Source organism: Prionailurus viverrinus, chromosome X (genome assembly GCF_022837055.1).
Source record: "Prionailurus viverrinus isolate Anna chromosome X, UM_Priviv_1.0, whole genome shotgun sequence".
NCBI classification, from domain to species: Eukaryota; Metazoa; Chordata; class Mammalia; order Carnivora; family Felidae; genus Prionailurus; species Prionailurus viverrinus.
In genome coordinates, this window is record NC_062579.1 from 75,121,068 (window position 1) to 75,132,342 (window position 11,275).

An 11,275-nucleotide genomic window follows, 5' to 3' on the forward strand; every position below is an offset into this window, starting at 1 on the left:
ATGAGTATGTTCATTTGAGTCTGTGTGTATGTGAGAGAGACAGAAACAAAGAAAGATAGAGAAAGAATAAATAAATGAGTGAATGAATAAATGGATACCACTGAGTACACTGACAAATTGGCAGTATTAACCACAAATAACCTGCTATGCATCCCCCAACAGGATTTATGTTCCATCTTACCCACGCACATAAAATCACATACATTTGCTACAAAACTCCTTTTTAAATATATCATTTTAAAGGTTTCTTCCAAAGTATATTCCTTTATGTGAAAATAAAAGCTTCTAGGTTTGAGGCACCTGGGTGGTTCAGTCAGTTAAGCATCCACCTCTTGGTTTTGAGTCCAGTCATGATCTCATGGTTCATGAGTTCGAGCACTGTGCTGGGCTCCATGCTGCCTGTGTAGAACCTGTTTGGTATTCTCCCTTTCTCCCTCTCTCTGCCCCTCTACTGCCTTCACACACACTCTCTCTCAAAATAAATAAGTAAACTAAAAAAAAAAAAGCTTCTAGATTATGCATTTTCCCCATTACCATCTCAGGTTGGCTACCTGGCACAAGTTAATGTTCTCCCAGTTTCTTGAAACCAAAAACCCACTTATATTCCTGTTTTTGTTAGTAATGTCAGTACCAAAAATATTTCTACTTTTTTACAATTAGAAAAGAGTAATAGATTGAGTATTGGCAATGATAAATAGAAATGAACACTCTGCTCAATTAGTGAATAAAATCCAGAAAACAGAAATTAAATTAATAGCCTGCACATTATTGCAGCTTGGAGTTGAGGCCACTAGCTGGCCAATGAACTAACAAATGTATGTAGTGTGTTACATGAGGGGCATGTCCTTTGCTAACACCATAAGTGTCTCTGGTCCAATGAGTGGAGTTTGATAGTAATTATTGCTACAAGTATGAGGTTTTTAAAACAAAAAAAGAAATTAATAGCATAAACAAAACCAATTTTATTTTTTAATTTTTTTAATGTTTATTTATTTAGTTTTGAGAGAGAGAAAGCTGGGGAGGAGCAGAGAGAGAGAGAGAGAGAGAGAGAGAGAGTGAAATCCCAAGCAGGCTCCACACTATCAGCACAGAGCCTGTCTCTTGGGGCTCAAACTCATGAACCGTGAGATCATGACCTGAGCTGAAACCAAGAGTCAGACAATTAACCAATTGATCCACCCAGGTGCCACAACAAAAAACAATTTTAAATCATGCTTTTAAAAGTTTTTTTGATGTTTATTTTTGAGAGAGAGAGAGAGAGAATGGGGGAGGGGCAGAGAGAGAAGGAGACACAGAATGTGAAGCAGGCTCCAGGGTCTGAGCTATCAGTACAGAGCCTGATGCGGGGCTCGGACCAACAAATGGTGAGATCGTGACCTGAGCTGAAGTAGGATGCTTAACCGACTTAGCCACCCAGGTGCCCCTAAATCATGCTTTTTACAAAGAACTGGGAGACAGAGAGAATAGAAAATATTTAATTTGTCTTAAGAATTCAGCTGTCAATGAAGCTGACAAAAATTGAAAACAAAAGGGGCGCCTGGGTGGCGCAGTCGGTTAAGCGTCCGACTTCAGCCAGGTCACGATCTCGCGGTCCGTGAGTTCGAGCCCCGCGTCAGGCTCTGGGCTGATGGCTCAGAGCCTGGAGCCTGTTTCCGATTCTGTGTCTCCCTCTCTCTCTGCCCCTCCCCCGTTCATGCTATGTCTCTCTCTGTCCCCCAAAAAATAAATAAAACGTTGAAAAAAAATTTAAAAAAAAAATTGAAAACAAAAAACTATAACTTTTAAGTATCAAAAAATATTCAGCGATTAAAAATACCAACAAACAATAGGACCCTAAAGGTGTAATTCAAATTCTGGTCTTGGCTACTGCCTTAAAGGACCTTCTGATGATTGGATAGTGCTTTTGATGGACGCTGATTCATTGTCCATACTCTCCCTTTCAATTAAGGAAATGCTGCTCCACAAATACTGGGAATACTGTCAGCAGGCAGGCTCACCACTGTAGATAGATACCTTAGACCTTGTCAGGTTGCTTACATTTATGACTTACCTTATCCCAAGTAGAGAGTACTCTGAAGAACCATTATAGCTCCAGAGCTTCCTGTGGGTTTGATTAAGGCTCTTGTTGGATTTGCATGACTGTTCAACTTCTCTGTCCACTACTGCTTCCTACCATTTACTTCAACAGGTATTGATATCAAGGACTGTCCTTAATGAATACCTTGTATGCTAGCATCCATTAAACAGATTGATTACAAGGAAACCTAAACCCACTGTGTGATAGAGCTTTACAAATTATATTCTCTCATTTGACCCTCATAAGCTTCTGTCAGTGAGAAATAATCACCCCAAGTTTATAGCTCAGTTAATGTATTAGTTGGTTACTGCTGCATAACAAATTACTTCAAACTCTAGTGGCTTAAAAATAAAAGAAAAAACTTATTACCTTATAATTTGTGTCAGTCAGGAATTCAGGAGTGACTTAGGTAATTCTGGCTCAGTTTTTCTCACAGTTGTAATCAGTACATATGCCAAATCTGTATGTTATCTAAAGGCTTTCCTAGAGCCTTAAGATCTGCTTCCAAGAAAGCTCATTGACATGGCCATTAGCTGGAGACCTCAATTCCTTGCCACATAAGACCTCTCTATATATTGTCTGAGTGTCCTTACAACACGACAGCTATTTTTCTTTAGTGAAGTGATCTGAGGGCTGAGATGGGGCAGGGGGACAGAGACAGAGAGAGTGGAGAGAGAACAAGATCAGTAAGCCATAGTAACTTTCTGCCTCACTGCAATGAGTAAAAAGCCCAACTTTGACTACAGATGTGATTCTGGTATTTTCCTGGTAAAGAACGATGATAGCAGGATGGTCCTGAATTGGTTAGCCACACCAGTTTGACAATGCAGCCCTTTCACAACCCTTTTTCTAAGCCCTTTCATTCCTTGTTTCTACAAGTATCTGGTATCCATGCTGAGCAAAGGTCTATTAGGGACAGAGACTACTGCAGATACCTATGTCAAGGAATAGGTAGATTGTGATATGGTATAGAGTGCGATATGGGAGGACTGATTAGGACAGAAAACAGCAAATGGAAGTGCTGGCCAGGAGGGTCCAGCAGCAGCTGCTGTGTTCATTTCCCTGATCCTTGACACACTTTGTTTAGAGATAGGGTGGTAGGGAGTCTGGGGCTGTGGAACTAATGTGGGATCAGCTCTGCAAAGAGGCATTATTTCCATGTTATTTTTTTTTCTGACCCTCAGGCACAAAGGTATCAAAATACCTGGATACTTCTAAAGAGGCACAGTTCTTACATGGGTTGCTCGTGGTGGACCCCTCCCTGTCCATCATTAGGGACCAGGATCCTCTTCAGGGAAGGTGCCCCAGAAGCAGCTGCAGGCCTTCAGAGGAGTGGCTTTAGTTATGCCCTTTTCTATTCCTCATCTCCAATTAAATTATGTGTCTTTCCTCAGAATATCTCTGGTTCCTAGTATTTTGTCCTAGAACTTGTCTCTGAATTGATACCCTTATTCCTGGGATCCCTGACTGTAGTCCCCACCTCCAGTCCTAGTACATAACTCTGGAGTCTATTGATCCCACTCAGTTTCTTATAAGACTTTAATGACATCATGCTATTAATGATCACAGAATTCCCCTCCAGGCACTGCTGCTTGTGATCCCACCATTTTGTAACCTCTGTACCAGAGAAAGCAAGTGGTTGGATATAAACACTTCATCTCCTCAGTAGCCATATTCAAGGGCAAAAACTTCAAACCTAGAAAAATCAATGTTATACACTGCCCTCCACCCTAACCAAAATAAAATAATGCAGGGTGAAAGGGTGTCCAGATGTTCTTAGCATCCTAACCTTCATCAAAGAAAGGAGGTAATGTAATGGTAGGGGAGCACACTTTCTGGAGGTTGGGAGGACAGTCATAAAGACGTGGCCTAAGATAGACCAACAGCCGGGGAATACCAGGACCCTCTATCTCCCCAGGAGAATGTCATTGTAGAGCATTAAATCCACAGAATTGCCTTATCACCAGTGCTCTGGGTGGCACCTGGTGGGCATTTAATGATTGCTCAATGCATGAATGGAGCTTTAGCTATCATCCAGTTGAATACTTCTGTATTTGGTACTATATTATTTCGCCAGGTCTTCCATAACAATTACCACAAACTAGGTGGATAAAACACAGAAATTTGGTTTTTCACAGTTCTGGAGGCCAGATGTCCAAGATCAAAGTGTCAGCAGGTTTGGTTTCTTCTGAGACCTCTCTCTTCTTGACTTGCAGATGGCCTCCCTATTGCTGTGTCTGCACATGGTCATCTCTCTGTGCTTATTTATCCCTAGTGTCTCTTTCTGTATGTCCTAATCTCTTCATATAAGGATATCAAGGGCACACCTTAACAGACTCATATTAACCTAATTATCTTTTTAAAAGCCCTATCTTCAAATACAGCCACATTCTTAGACACTGGGGGTTGAGGATTCAACATATGAATTTGAGGATAAAACAATTCAGTTCATAACAAGTGGTGCCAGTCAAGTACAGAGGATGTAAGGAGCTCCCAATGTTATAGTAGCAGAAGGTTTTCCAGCTTCTAGAAAAGTATCTCCTAAGTCTTGCAAGGCCTTGATCTTGCCCTGACTTCCTCCTTATCAACATGTTTCCCCTATTTACCAAGCTTTCCATCTGATAGCTTTTCTGAAATGCCCCCCCCCACCATTTTCCTCTTGAGGATACCTATGCCTTTCTTGGGAAGAGGTTTTCTGTCCTCAAATTTTTACTTCAGCTTATTTGTGGATACCATTGGCCTCTCTGAAGAGGGATCACATCCTTATACCCCACAGTGATTTGAAAGAGAAATAATGACAGAGCCCATGAAACAAGGATGCCCTCTATTCTGTGTTGAATTGTGTCCCCTCTCAAAATTTGTATGTTGAAGTCCTAACATCCAGTACCTCAGAATGTGGCATTATTTGGAAATACAACTTTTGCAGGTGTAATTAGTTAAGATGAAGTCATACTGGAATAAGGTGGACAACTGTCAGATATGATTAATGTCCTTATAAAAGGGAGAAATGTATACACATATTCATACAGTGAAGATGATGCAAAGAGACACAAAGAGATGATAGCCATCTATCAGCCAAAAAAAAAAAAAAATGTCCTGGGATATATTCTTGCCTCACAGCTCCCAGAAGGAATGAATTCTGCCAATACTTTGATTTCAGATGTCTTACCTCCAGAAATGTGAAACAATAAATTTCTCACTTGTCTTGTGTTAGTGAGGTTGGGAATATAGGCTTTGGTAACAGAATGCTGCCGTTTGATTCTGGCTTCTTCTACTCACTAGCTATATGATATTGCACAATTTAGCTTCATTCTGTGCCTACATGCTCATCTGTGAAAATGAGGATGTAATATAACCAATCTCACGTTATTTTAAAAATTAAATGGGGGTAATTTAATTATAGATCATGTAATTGTAGCTCATATTGTCAGCGTAATTCTCATCTAGATGATGCCTGTGCCTGTGCTCTTTGTAGGTGTATGTGGACAAGACAGACATTTAAGAAAGGGAAGTAGCTCCTAAATTCCAGATTCTATTGGTTTTTATGCTTTTCCCCAGTATCTAACTTGTGAGATCATCCTGACTTTAAGACATATATTTAAGATGGCTTATCAGCTAGCCCTGAAGGCCCAGAAATCCAGGGCAATGAGCATCTCTGCAGCTGGGAACTCAAAACAAAATCTCCCAAACCAGTGCTGAAGATTCAAGTTGGCATTAAGAAATAAGCAATACATAGACCCCAGTCACCAAGACTCTCTAGTCCCTCTCTGGCTCTGGTATTTGAGTTCTTCAGGTGAGGTTTCATGCAAAGAAAATCTTCTGACACTTTCAGACAGCTTGCTTCTCAGAGAAACTGCCCCCTTAACTTACTCCACTACCGAAGTCCTAGCCTTGGGAAGACAAAGTAGACAGTTGTCAGCCCCAGTTCTCTCCCTTGCCTGGCTCATCTCAAAGCTAAGGCCCCCTGAAACCATAAGGAATATGGCTCACAGAGAATCCATTGGAAACATAGATTCGTGGTTGCTAGGAATGGAGGCAATAGGGAAATGGGACTGACTGGTAGTTACAGAGTTTCTTTTTAGGATGATGGAAACGTTCTTGAATTAGAATGTGGTGATGACTACAGCATAATGAATGTCCTAAAAACCTATTAATTTTAAAATGGGGGAAATTTATGTTATATAAGGTGTATCTCACTAAAAAAAAACATAGCAGAAGGAGGTGACTTGCATGACATAGAAAGCCTAGGTCACTTTAGAGAATACCTAAATTATCATAAACTTTTGATAGAAATATAAATGTTAAAGGCACTGCCGGTGAGATTTCAGAAGGAAATAGGGAACATGTTTTTAAAAACAGGAGAAAAGGATAACCTTGTTATAAAGTGGTAGATAGCTCAGCTTAATTGTGTCTTCCATTTGTGTAGAAAGCAGAATTTGTAAGGAATGAACATGATATTTTGAGGAGAATGCCAAGTAAAATATTAAAGGTGTAGCCTTTTTTCTCCTTGCTGCTTATAGTAAAGAAGTTGGAACACATAGACTGAAGGAAGAATGTTAAGAATAAAAAACCCTGGACTTAATTATTTGGGAAATTCTGAGCCTATTCAAATTGTAAAAGATGCTAAAACTAAGGGATTCACTATGAGGAAATCATTCCCTAAAGAGAAAACAATGGGTATGGCTGAACAACCTTTGTTAGAGCTTCTAAAGGATCAGAGTATTTATTCATACAGAGGGTCCTTTGAGGAGATTAAACATGTGACTCATGGATCCCATCAACCATCTCAGCAGAATCCAGTTACAAAAATATGTTTATCCAGGAAAGATCTGTGAAAGCTCTTCTGGTCAAATGCAATGAATATTTGACATATAAAGAGTTGACTCATAAGGTTTTTGAGAATGTTGTATCAGCAGAAACACTGCCAACTTGAACTGAATGGGAAAAAGAGAGGATCAAATGAAGGAAGGCTGTTGGACTCCCAAAATTCTACAGGCAGGAAACAGGCTGATAAAAGTACTCAGCTTCAAACATGTATTATCCTTCAAGGAAAATGGAAGGATAACTCTGAGGACAGAGCCTTGGATATAAAAGGTGGAGCCTCAGGCACAGAAGTCAGAGCCTCTAGCCATAGAGAATTATTCCTAGGCCTTTAAGCCTAGGGGAGCTTGTCTGGTTGGATTTCAAAATTCCTTGGAGCCAATAACTATTTTCTTTATTTTCTCACATTTGGAGTGGGAATGTCTGTTAATTATCATAATCCTATCCTACCACTATAATTTGGGAAGAGGTAATGTTTTTACTCCCTCACAGGCCCACTAACAGAAGTTTTTCCCAAGGGAGTATCATACTCAGTTTCTCACATACCTGATTAAATGATTTACAGTTGATATTGTGGACTTATATTGATATGTAATGTGTTAAGACTTTGGGGGATATTGGGATGAGGTGAACACATTTTGTATGTAGAATGGATATAAATTTTAGGGGGTCAGAAGGCAGACTATATGGTAGCCTGAATAATAGCCTGTAAGGATATCAATGTCTCAGTCCCTGGAACCTGTAAATGTTGTCTTATATGGCAAAAGGGACTTTGCAGATGTAATTAAGTTAAGGATCTTTAGATGGAGAGATTATTCTGGTAGGCTCTAAATGTAATAACAAGTATCCTTGTTAAAAGGAAGGGAGAGGGAGATTTGACACAGAAGAAAGAGGCAATGTGATGACTGAAGAAAGATGCTATGCTGCTGGTTTGGATGATGGAGGAATGGATCACAAGCCAAGGAATACAACAATGCAGCTCTAGAGGTAGAAATGGAAAGTCAACAAATTCTTTTCTAGGGATGCCAGAGGGAGGCCTTGCCAATACCTTGTTTTTGACCCAGTAAGACTGATTTCGTACTTGGACTCCAGGACTATAAGAGAACAAGTACATGTTGTTTTAAGCCACCAAGTTTGTGGTAATTTGTTACAGCAGCCATAAGAAAATCGTACTGGAACCTTTAGGGATCATCTAGTGAAGTGGTTTGCAAGCAATCCTCAAAACTTCTTTTTACAGCTCTGCTTCAACTCAAGGTGCCTAGTTTTTATTTTATTCATGTCCATCTGGAAAAATTTCATTTTTTTTTGAAAAATGAACATATAGGAGATTTAAAAATAAAATCACTGATTTAGTCTAATACACAATTCTATAGATGAAGAAAAAGAAAAATCCGAGAAAGTGAAAAGATTTTCTCATATTCCAGAGCAGGCAAACAAAAAACACCAAAACAATTTCCAACTAACATTTCTTCTGCTATACTGCACTAGAACTGGAAAAATAAATTGGAGATAAATTGTAAAGGAGTAAATAATATATGTAGAGAGCATAGAAAAGTGCCTGGGACATATATGCCCATAAATGTTATAATATGTTCTTGAATTTGCAGAGAATATCTCTGGAAGAATACACAAAAATCTGGCAACAGTGGTTTCATCTATGTAGGAGAAATGAGACACAGGAGTGGGAGAGAAATGGATTTTTCACCACATACCTTTTTTTAATTTTTTAAGTTTATTTATTTATTTTGAAAGAGAGAGTAAGAGGGGTAGGGGCAGAGAGAGAGATGGGAGAGGTAATCCCAAGCAGGCTCCACACCGCCAGCACAGAGCCCAATGTGGGGCTCGAACTCACAAACCATGAGATGATGACCTGAGCCCAAATCAAGAGTCAGATGCCTAACTGACAGAACCACACAGCCACACCCACCAAATGCCTTCTTTAACCATGTGCATATACTATCAATTTCTCTATACATAGAATCCCTAAATTGTGAGAAGGATTAAATGAAGCTATCATTCCTTGTTTAGAATTAGGGTTCCTATCTCCTCCATGTGGAGATATAGAACCAACTCAGAATCTCTAAATTAGTCATGCCAAATTGTACTTAGAGAGTATAATATAGCAAAGGTTCATTTCAGTCCAATGTCTGTATCCACCAGTCATCTCTACAAAGATACCTTCAGAGCACATTTTTCAAAGACAATTAGACTTCCAAAATTAAGATTTTTTTATATTTGTATAAATATTTGCAAATCATATTTGAAAATCCAACTAGACAAAGTTCACTACCTGCTTATTACATACACCACATTCACCAGCCTTAGTCTCTTTCCTGAGGCTTAACTAAGTCACAAGAATAGACTCCTTGAATGGTCTATTCCCCAGCTCCTCTGTGTTTCCTATATCTAGCCAAAGTAAAATTATCACTCCAGTCACCTAGCTGTGTTACCCATTTGGGATCCAATCTCTGGAGAAACTGCCCTGGGACTAATGGAACACAGATCCCATCTGTTATATTTCTTGGGTTAAGTAAGTTATCCTCAGCTCTTTACATTCCCTGAAATAGTGAGGACATTGGATAACCCAGTTATAATGTCCCATAAGTGAATTTCTATTTTCCCCTGCCCATTCCAAACAAGTCAAATTCCAAACTGAATTTTTTCCTTAATCTTCTAGATTGCTGTTGGTCTGTTGCAGTTGGCCTAAGAATGATAGGATGAATCTCCACAATCTCAAAAAACAAGCCCAGGTCCTTGTGGACCTAGACAATTTGTCATGTGTGATTCCAACTGAGTTTACAATCATAACCTGGAAGTTAGAGTTCCAGAGTTCAAGTGAGAATTACGGTGGCTGCTTCCACCCTTGAAAACCCACATCATTCTGTCAAGAAGAATGGGTTATTCTAATCCTAGAGATGTTGAAACAGGATATTAATTCAGCTGCAGAACAGGACCAGGGATGAACTTCATACAAGTCAGTCACTGACTTTTAACTGCTTTCATTTGGTGTTACTACCAAAGACTCCAAACCTCACCCTTATGATCACTTGAGAGACATGAATCCTATAGAGTCTGAGAACTGTCCTCAACTGAATGTTTGTTAGCAGACAATATCAACTTTCATCCAGTCCCCAGTTTTCATACTGCCTCATTCCATAGACCAGAACAGGAGGTGGGGGCTCTTACTATCCCTACATCCTTTAAAATTATAGGGAAGGGCACTTGGGTGGGTCAGTTGCTTAAATGTCTGACTCTTGATTTTGCCTCAAGTCATGATCCCAGGATCATGGGATCAAGCCCTGTGTCGTTCAGTGTGGGAGGCCGGACCCCGGTGCCAGGCTGAGACCGGGTTGAGCAACGGCTCCCTGTTGACTCAGCCAACCCGGTGGTTCCCCCTCCCATTCCCCCACTTGCAAAGGCATACGAAAGAATTGTCAAGGCTGAGAAATCTAATTCCTGAAGCTTATGGTCTGTGGGTGTTGGCAGTAATGTTACCCCCCTTTTTACCCCGGGTCAAATAGAAACAAACATGGGAACTATGTTTTGCTAGCAATCTCTCAACAAGGTCTTGTTGTGACCCATTTAGAAAGTTCACAAGGTACACAGAACTAAATGTTTTGGTTGGCAGCGATCATGCAAAACCTGTTTATTCTTAGAATGACCTGACCCATAAGAGTCTTGATATAAAAGATTGTGTACAGCAACAATAAAGCCGTCACTTGGGCCATCAGCCCAGGGGACCCTCCTGTTCCCAAACTGGCTTCTCTCTTCTTTTCTTTCTTACATTCCCCTATCCTCAGGACCCTGATCTCGGTGTTTGTTGCGCCGGTCGCAACAGTTCAGCGTAGAGCCTGATTAAGATTCTCTCTCTTTCTCTTCCTCTCTTTCCTTTTGTCCCTCTCCCACACTCACACACTCTCTCTCTTTAAAATAAAAATAAATAGGAGCACCTGGGTGGCTGTCAGTTAAGTGGCGACTTCAGCTTAGGTCGTGATCTCATGGTTCATGGGTTCGAGTCCCACTTCAGGCTCTGATTTTCTGATTTGCCTTTATATTCATACTCTGGATAACTCCATTCCAAAAAGGGTTTTCATAGCCCTCAAGGAAATTATTTTCCATTATACAAAATAATGTTAGCACCTGATGCCTTGATTCCTGCTCAACCGCTAGCATACTCTGAAGGAAAGCTGAGGGTCCGCTGTATTCTCAGCTAGTTAGGATATAAGGGCACAGAACCTATAATCAGTTGCAAAACAAAAGGAACTGAAGTTTTCTTGCAGCTCAGAAGTTTATTAACTGAGGTTGGACCACTTGGTGTTACTTGCTTGATCCTGAATCTCTGTGTCCTGGCTGTAGTGAGGAAGAGGACTAGCTGCT

The 11,275-nt window shown here is 40.2% G+C and overlaps 1 non-coding gene across 1 annotated transcript; it reads left to right on the plus strand.

Moving 5' to 3' along the window:
* The first annotated feature begins 757 nt into the window (after positions 1–757).
* LOC125158014 (small nucleolar RNA SNORA62/SNORA6 family) lies at positions 758–911 on the plus strand. The gene has a single exon (XR_007149140.1). It is a non-coding gene; the product is annotated as a small nucleolar RNA SNORA62/SNORA6 family (small nucleolar RNA).
* The last annotated feature ends 10,364 nt before the right edge of the window (positions 912–11,275 follow it).